This window comes from Chinchilla lanigera, unplaced genomic scaffold (genome assembly GCF_000276665.1).
Source record: "Chinchilla lanigera isolate Chin_1 unplaced genomic scaffold, ChiLan1.0 scaffold00059, whole genome shotgun sequence".
In the NCBI taxonomy this organism is placed as follows: domain Eukaryota; kingdom Metazoa; phylum Chordata; class Mammalia; order Rodentia; family Chinchillidae; genus Chinchilla; species Chinchilla lanigera.
Window position 1 is genome coordinate 105,205 of NW_004955460.1, and position 9,777 is coordinate 114,981.

Genomic DNA, 9,777 nt, shown 5'->3' on the forward strand with positions numbered 1-9,777 from the left:
TTTCTGCCATGTTTCTCTGGTATTTTGAATTTTCCCACAGCATTTTCTTCCCTTGAAATAAGTGCAATATGATACTTATTAATATACATAGAACTGTAGCTCACAAAGCGCATCAAAAGCCCTAACACTGGCTTCATCTAGGGAAACTCACCATTTATTTTCTGTACCCCTGCAAAGAACTACGAGCAAGCACCATTTCACAGTCTTGTATTTTTTTTTTTTTTTTTTTTTTTTTTTTTTTTGCTGGTTTTGTTAAAGATCCAAAACAAAGGACACTACAGTAGACCTGGGCCATAAGAGCAGCACTTGTTCCCCACATGAGGCAGAACAGGCTGAGGGGAATTGCCCTGCTACATGAGGGAGCAGACCAGATGTACATGAAGGGACCTGCTCCCACAGGGGGAACAGACCAACAGACCCACACACACTCATAAAAGTGTTGACCTACCCATGGAAGTGACAAGAAAGGAGCAGGGCCCCCCACGTGAGAAAGAAGTGGTGCCCACCCCCAAGTGAGAGAGCAGATCCACCATGGAGGAGTGGCACCCCACCCACAGATATGAGAGAAGACCTGCTACAGAGGAGTTGTGCCCTCACCCCAGGTGAGAGACTGGACAAAGGAGTGCATCCCCATTCACAGGGGAGCACAGCATAAGGTAACAGAGTTAAACACTAACCAACTGACCCAACCCTGGATGCAAACATCTAGGGAAAGAAGGGAAGAAACAGATACCACAATTATCAAAATTAAGTCCAACAACCCACTTGAATCCCCACCTTGCACCCTACACCCAGCAGAGAATGAGGGCTGATTACATTCCCCATCTACCAAGGGGAACAAGGACATGCCCTGCCTTGCACCTTACACACAGCTAGGAGGAATGAACAGAGGGACCTCTAGTGTACAATAGTACCTCAAAGACCCATAGGCCCTAAAGCTAGGCAGAGAAGATCGTGACTGGTTGGATCTCAAACCTGCGTTCATACAAAGAAAACACTTACTCAATACACAGAAATTATTTTCTTTGATTCAATCATTTTTTCATTTTTTCTAGTTTGTATTATTTTTGTCTTTCCTGTAGAGGGTTTTTGGGGGTTTTCTCCAAATATTTTATCTTTTAATTTTTTTATTTTGCCTTTATCTTATTCCCTTCCAACATTTTTCTCGTCTTTCTTTTACCTCCTATTTTTGCAGTTTATCTGTCTTCCTCATTTTCTTATTTGTTCATTGCAGTGATTATTCTCTATCACTGTTAATTTCCTTTAACTCCTTAGTAGGATTCACAATCTCACATTTTTTCACCATATATCCTATCAATAAATTATTAAATTTTGTTTTTTTTTCATTCTCTGATTCCCCACCCTGTCCACCTTTACTAGTATAATTACTAAGCTTCATAAATCTCTGGATAAACAGTTACCTGTATGGTACTGATGCAGAATACTGTGCTATGATTAGTAGAGTTAAAGTTCCATTTAGTAGATATTTACTATAGGTCAATAGTAGGTTCTTCTGAAATGTTTATACTATAATTACAGATCTCTTTCCTGTGGTCAAGGGGAGTACTTTATTGGTCTAGGTCATTTGTCCATTTGTATGTAATGCTATAATTGATGGTCATTTTATTTCTATAGCCAAGGTATCATAGCTGTTGCTATTAGTTGGTTTCTTGAGATGCCAATGACTAGACTGACTAAAGGCCATTAGCATTACTGTGGCCCATTTTGGGAGAACTGGGGCCTAAGAAAAACCTTCATCTGAAAAAAAATGGAGATGGGGGATTATGGGACAGAGGTAAAGGATAATAGATCTTTCATGCTCAGAGGACACCACAGCAAGATAGACATTAACTAAAGAGGTCTCCATAGTTGAAACAAAATTTTCATTACATTATATCCACAAGCATTAACACAAAACAGAGACAATTAGAAACATGAGAAAGTAAGGTAATAAAATGCTTCCAAAAACTCCAAACTCCTCCAAGGCTGATCCATGGATTATTGAAAGGGAGAAAACCAAAACTTCACATGTTATTATTTAAAATGGTATCATGGGAGATGATAAAACAGCTCAATACAGCAATTGGCAATCTTACAGAATACAAAGTAGTGAGATATCAGGCCAATTAAATAATTATCAGTGAATATAAAGGTGATACTAATAAAAAGATAGAAGACAGAAGCAAAATGATGCAAAATGTACATAACCAGCATAGAAAAGATTTAGAGTCCATGAAACGGCTCAAAAGGGAAATTCACATTTAAAATTTTATTGACAGTATAGGCAACAAAAGTGTCCAGTGTGAGGACAGAGACTCAGAACTAGAAGACAGGGCTGTTGTCCATGACCAATAATAAGTAACATTTTTAAAACAACAAGAAGATGACAGCTGGATGTGATAATGCATGTCTATAGTTCCAGCACTTGGGAGGCCGAGGATTATCACAAGTTCAAAGTGAGCCTGTGCTATATAATGAGTTCCAGACCAGCCTGAACCACACAGCAAGACCATGTCTTAAAAGAAAAAAGAGGGCCAAGGATATAGCTCAGTGATACAGCACCTGCCTGACAAGGGCAAGGTCCTGAGTTTGATTCCCAGTACCCAAAACAAAACAAAACAAAAATAGAAACAAAAATGAAAAAGAAAAACAACATCATCAACAATAACAACAAGAACATGAGAGTGGATCCAACAATGCATCGCTGATGAAAAGAGGATTAATCTAAGATTAACTGGAGGGGCTGGGGATTTAGCTCAGCAGCAAAAGCGCCTGCCTGGCAAGCACAAGGTCATGAGTTCAGTTCCCGGTACCAGAGAAAAAAAAAAAAAAAAAAAAAAAAAAAGATTAACTGGAATTAGAGAAAAATCAGCATATAACACAAATGGCATATAAAACATGTTTACTAAAATAATGGCTGAAAACTTGCCAAGTAATGCAAATAAATTTAACATATAGATAAATCAGGCCTACAGAACTCCCAATAGCAACAATCAGAAAAGACACACTGTCGTCAAAGTCCCAGAAGTCCCACTTAAGAACAGAGTCTTAAAAGTAGTTAGAGAAAAGCAGAAATCATTTACAGAGGAAGATCCAGCAAATTACAGTAGATTCTAAATCACAGATCTTAAAAGCTACACTGGGGATATAGCTCAGTGGCACAAGCACCTGCCCGGCAAGTGCAAGTTCCTGAGTTTGATTCTCGGTACAAAAAAAAAAGTAAAAAAACAACAAATCTTAAAAGCCAGGAGAGTGTGGATGGAAGTGTTTCAAGCCCTACAAATTTCCAGCCAAGTCTCACATATTCTCAAAAACTACCTTCAAAATTGGTGGAGAAATAAGATGCTTCCATGATAAACAGCTAATAAAATTCTGTGACCACCAAACCAGCACTCCAGAAAATTCTCAGGAATACCCTAAAAAGTGACACTGATGCTTACAATGACAAAAAATCTAACTGAATACACCAGGGAGGGTAACCAGTTAAGCAGAGTACAAAGGTGGGGAATCAAACAGGAAAATATGGCAATGACAGGAAAATTCAATATTGATCAGTAATAACTTTCAGTTTAAATGATCTCATTTCTACAATCTAAAGACAGAAACTTGCAGAATCAGTTAAGGAGCAAGAGCCAGCAATATGCTATATAGAAGAAGCACATTTACCCCCAAAAACCACACAGACTAAAAATCACAGTATGGCAAACAATATTCCATGCAACAGGAACCTGAAAAAAAAAAGAATTGTAGCTGTCTTTAAAGAAATACCTTACTAGGAAGGATGTATATATGTGTGAATGTCCACATCACAAAAATGGAGGAAGCCCAAATAAATATCCTAACGATGTGCTTTCATGTCCTAGAAAAACAAAAAGCAGTCCAAGTGCAAAGGTAGTACACAAAGGAGGAAATGATTTTTAAAAAAACAGCAGAAATCAAAGAAATTGACACCTGCAAAACAGAGAATTAATAACCCTGAGATATGATTGTTCAAGAAAATAAAATAGACAAGCCCTAAGCCAATTTTACAAAAAAATGAGAGAAATGACCCAAATCAATACGATTAGAAATGAAAAATTAAAAATTCCAATGGACTTAACCAAAATAAAAAAGAAACATTATTTAAAATTACTTCTCAAACCTGTACACCAATAAATCGGAGAATTTAGAAGAAATGCATCAATTCCTAGATACATGTGGATTACAAAAACTGAAGTAAGACTATTTTAAAACCATGACTATTACAATAGCAGGCAATGGAATTGAAGCAATAATAAATAATGAACCAGCTGAGAACCACCCAGTTCCAAATGGGTTCACTGATGAATTCTACAGAAACTTCAGGGAATTTCTAACACCAACACAGCTCCATATTTTCAATGAAATTGAAAGGGAAGGAATATTGCCAAAGTTATTCCTGGAAGCTACCATTATCTTGATACCAAAAATAGACAAGGACCCAAAAAAAGAGAACTATAGGTCAATCTTTTTAATGAATATAGATACAAACATCTCCAACAAGACATTGGCAAACAGAATGCAACCAGTCATCAAAAATATCATACATCATGATCAAAGAGGCCTCATCCCAGAGAAGGAAAGATGGTTCAACATCTGCAAATCAGTACATATATCATATAAATAAAAGCAAGGTCACAAATCACACAATCAGCTCTATAGACTCAGAAAAAGCCTTTGATAAATACCAAAAACATTTCGTAGTAAAAACACCAAAGAATATAGATATAGAAGGATCTTATCTCAATTTGATAAAAGCCACTTATGACAACCTACTAACAAGATCATATTAAATGAGAAAAAATCTGAAAGCTTTTTCTCTAAAATCAGGAGCAACATTGAGGAGATCCTGTATCACCACTCCTGTTCAACATAGGACTCTAAATATTATCAAGAGCAATTAGGCAAGAATGAAATAAAACTCATATGTACAAGAAAGAAAGATGTCAAATTATCATCATGTGATACTCTACACAGAAGATCCCTAAAGATTGATCAAAAGACTCTTAAAATTAATAAATTCAGTAATATATCAGGATACAAAATCAACACACAAAAATCAATACTTTCTTGTACACTACTAATGAACCCACTGAGAAAAAAGGGAAAAAATACCATTCACAACAGCCCAAAATTTAAGTACTTTGTAATTAACTAAGGAAGTGAAGAACCTCTACAGAAAATGACAGCACTCTGAAAAAGAAAATTGAAGAAGACATCAGATAGTGAAAAGATAGCCCACTCCCAATAGGCAGAACCAATATAGTACAAGTGGCCATAGTTCTTCCAAAATGGATATAAAGATTTAAAACAATCATAATAAAATTCCAAGAGTATTCTTAACAGAATTGGAGGAAATAAACATAAAATTCATGTAGAACCAGAAGAGACCAAAAATAGCAAAAGCAATCCTGAATAACAAGAGCAATGTGAGAGGCATCACAATCCCAGACTTGAAATTATATTACCAAGTTACTGTGATAAAAACAATGTGAAGCTGGCAGAAAAACAGACATGAGGATCAGTGGAACAGAATATAGTATGCAGAAACAATCCCAAGTACACTGAACTATTTGATCTTTGAGCAAGGTTCTAAAAACTGAACACTAGACACTGAAGGAAAGACACCTTCCTTAGTAAATCATGGAAGGAAAAATGTCTCTGCACATGCAGATTTAATCTAGACTCACATCTCTCACCAGGTACTAAGCTAAAATCAAAATGGATTGAAGAACTAAATGTTATACCAGAAACAACCTGTTGGAAGACAACATAGATAAAACTGTTGAAATAATCAGCATAGTCAAGCACTGTTTGAACAGAACTCTAGTTGCACAGGAAATAGTTCTGAGAATGAAAAAGTGGATCACTTTAAGTGGAAAAGTTTCTGCATAGAAAAAGAAACAACCAACAGAAGAAAAGACAACCTACCCAATGTGAAAAGTTTTTCTAGTGATTTCTCAGAAAGGGGACTCACATCTAGAATATGTAAAAAACTCAAAAAGCACAGACTCCCCCAAGTAAAACACCCAATCAATATGGGTAAGTAAAATGAATAGACAATTCAAAAAAGAAAAAGTATAAATGGTCAATAAATACATGAAGAAATGCTCAACAGTGCAGGACACTAGAGAAATGCAGTGTAAGGCAACACTGTTATTCCATCTTACCCCAGAAAGAACGGTCATCATCAATATGAAATAACAGATATGAAATAATAACCGCTGGAGAGGCTTAAGAGGAAAATGAACATTTTTGCACTGTTGATGCAAATGTAAACTAGTACAAGCACTATGGAACTAAATATGAAGATTCCTCAAAAACTAAAACTAGGACTTTTAGCTGTTCCCCTGCTAGGTATCTTGCCAAAAGTGTTAAAGACACCATATTACAGAGATAATGAACTTATATGTTTGTAGCAGCACTATTCATAATAGCTAAACCTTGGAAGCAGTCTTAATGTCTGTCAATAGATGAATGGATAGTGAAAATATGATATTTCCATGCAGTAGAGTACTATGCTGCAAAATGAGAGATAAAGGTGTGTCCTTTGTAGGAAAATGGATGAATCTTCACACCATAATGTTAAGTAAAACAAATCAGACACACAACCTGAGAAAGTCTAAGTAAAAATAAAGTACAAAATAAGATAGTAGAAAGCAAGGAGATAAATCACTCTCAAAGGGAAATAAGATCAAGAGATGGAAGGAGGTGAAAGGAGGCAAGGCATAATGGTGAAGACAAGGAATAGGGATTTGTTATGTATATTAACAAGTGCCACACAACTAATGTAATGACTGTGTACTGCAAATATGTACCCCAAAGGTGATAAAGAGATAGGTGGAAAGGTTGGAGGGAAGGTAAAGGAGATGAAAAAGGAAATTAAAATGTGCTGTGTACATGTACCAGCTGCCACAAAGAATATAAATATTACATACAGCACACATGAACTAAAATACTAAAATTTTAAAATGTATTTTAAAGAGAGTAGCAAATGAGAAAGAGAAAAAGAACAATAGCATCATACCAGCATCACAAACATACAAACCAAAGCAAGAACATTTAAAGTGATACAGGGTTGCAAGACAAAATGATACAAATTAATACTGGTTGTTATACTACATATTGTTATCTTCAAACTATGTTGCTCAGATTACCAGATGTAAGAATGGAAGATTGTTCAAAACATTAAAGAGAATGAGAAAGTAATTATTAGATAAAACATTAGAGATCATACAGAGTTTCACTAGACAAGATGTTAGGAATTCACCATGGTAGTTCCATTGTGTATTGCTGCCTTCAAATCAGTTGCTTAGACTACTAGATATAAGCATGCAAAATTGGTCAGAACATAAAAATTTTACATATTAACTGTTCCTTTCAATATACCCTCAGACATCAGCAATACAGTTATCCCAGCTATATAGACACATATAGAGATGGATAGACAGATAGATAGATAGATAGATGATAGATAGATAGATAGATAGATAAATTTCCTTCCTTCTTTCGTCTTCTTTCCCTCATCCCAGTCATTCCTTCCTTTGAGCAATTTCTTACCCTTTCCTATCATCTATTGTATGTTTTGAATGTTAGTTATTCTTCCAGACTGCTACCCCGGGGAGACAATATGATGTTTACACATGTGGGTCCGATTTATTTCACTTATGAGTGTGGTCTCTAGTTGCACCCATTTACCTACAAAAGCCTCAAGTTTTTCTTTTTTTATAGCTGAGTAATACTCCATTGTATAAAAATACCACATCTTTTTTATCCATTCCTCAGTTGATAGGCATTTGGGTTGTTTTCAAGATTTAGCTATAACAAATTGTGCTACTGTAAACATAGGTGCACATATATTGCTGTGGTATGATGTTTTTAACTCTTCAAGGAAAATACCCAGAAGGAGAATGCTGGGTTAAGTGGAACTTCCAATCCCAGTTTTGTGAGGAATCTCCAAACTGATTTTCACAGTGGTTTCACCAATCTACTTTCCCACCAGCAGTGGAGGAGTGTTCCTGATCCCTGCGGCCTCTCCAGCATTTGTTATTGGTTGATTTCTTGATGGTAGCCTTTCTTTCTGCAGTGGGATGGAATTTCAGTGCTGTTTTAATTTTCATTTCTCGAATGACTTATGATGTTGAACATTTTTTCATGTATTTATTTGCCATTAATATTTCTTCATTTGAAAAGATTGTATTCATCTCAGGTAACCATTTTTGGATTGGGTCTTTGAATTTTTGGGGCCTGATTTTTTTTTTAATTCTTTTTATGTCCTAGATAGAAGTCCTTTGTCTGAGGGGCAGTTGGCTAAAATTCTTTCCAGTTCATGGGTTTTTTTTTTTTTTTACTCTATTGGTGATTTCTTTTGATGTACAAAAGCATTTCAATAAGATGAGATCCCAGTTGTTGATTCTTTGAAGTATTTATATGCAGTTTGGTTTTGGTTCAGGAACTCTCTGCCTACCCTATGTCTTCAAGATTTTTTACCTACTTTCTCTTTAATAAATTTAGTGTTTCTGTTTTAATATTTAGATCTTTGATCCATTTTGACTTTACTTTAGTGCACAGTGGTAGACATGGGTCTAGTTTTACTCTTGGGCATGTGGAAAGCGAACTTTTTCATCACTATTCATTAAAGAGGCTGTCTTTCTTCCAGTGAACATGTTTATCCCCTTTGTCAAAGATAAAGTGACTGAGTATGTTTGTAGTTGTGTCTGCATCTTCTAATCTGTTCCATTGATCTTTAGTACCAGGTTTTTGTGCCAGTATCACGCTGATTTTATCATAGTAGCTTTGTAATATAATTTCAAGTCAGAAATTGTGATGCCTCCGCCTTTCCTTTGTTTCCCAGGATTGCTTTTGCTATTCTAGGCCTCTTCTGGTTCCAGATGAATTTTAGGAATGTTTTCTCTAAATCTATGAGGTATACTAGTGGTATTTTAATTGGGACTGCATTGAATCTGTACAACAATTTTGGAGTATGGCCATTCTCACAATGTTAGTTTTTCCTATCCATGAGCAAGGAATATCTTTCCATTTTCTGATATCCTCTTCAATTTCTTTTTTCAGAGCACTAAAGTTTCACTGTATAGATCTTTTACTTCTTTTGTTAGATTGATTCCTAAGTATTTCATCTTTTTAGATGCTATTGTGAAAGGTACAGTTTCCTTAATTTCTCTCTCAGTGTGTTTGTTTGTGTACAGGAATGCTATTGATTTTTGAGGGTTAACTTTGTTTCCAGGTATGCCACCGAATTTGGTTAGTAAATCCGTAAGCTTTGCGGTGAAGTTTTTGGGGTCTTCTGTGTAGAGTATCATGTCATGTGCAAATAATGATAATGTCACTTCTTCCTTTCCTATCCTTATTCCTTTTATTTCTCACTCTTGTCTAATTGCTCTAGCTAATATTTCCAGAACTATATTGTGTGGGAGTGATGACAGTGGACATCCTTGTCTTGTTCCTGATTTTAAAGTGAAAGCTTTCCATTTTTGACCATTTAGTATGATGTTAGCCATTGGTTTATCATAGATAACTTTGATCAGCTTGAGGTAAAGTCCAGCTATTACAGTTTTATGTGGAGCTTTTACCATGAATGAGTGTTGGACTTTATTGAAGGCTCTTTCTGTATCAATGGAGATTATCATGTGATTTCCAACTTTGGTTCTATTGACATGGTGTATTACATAAGTTGATTTGCATATATTGAACCATCCCTGCATTCCTGGGATGAATCCCACTTGCTCAAGGTGTATAATC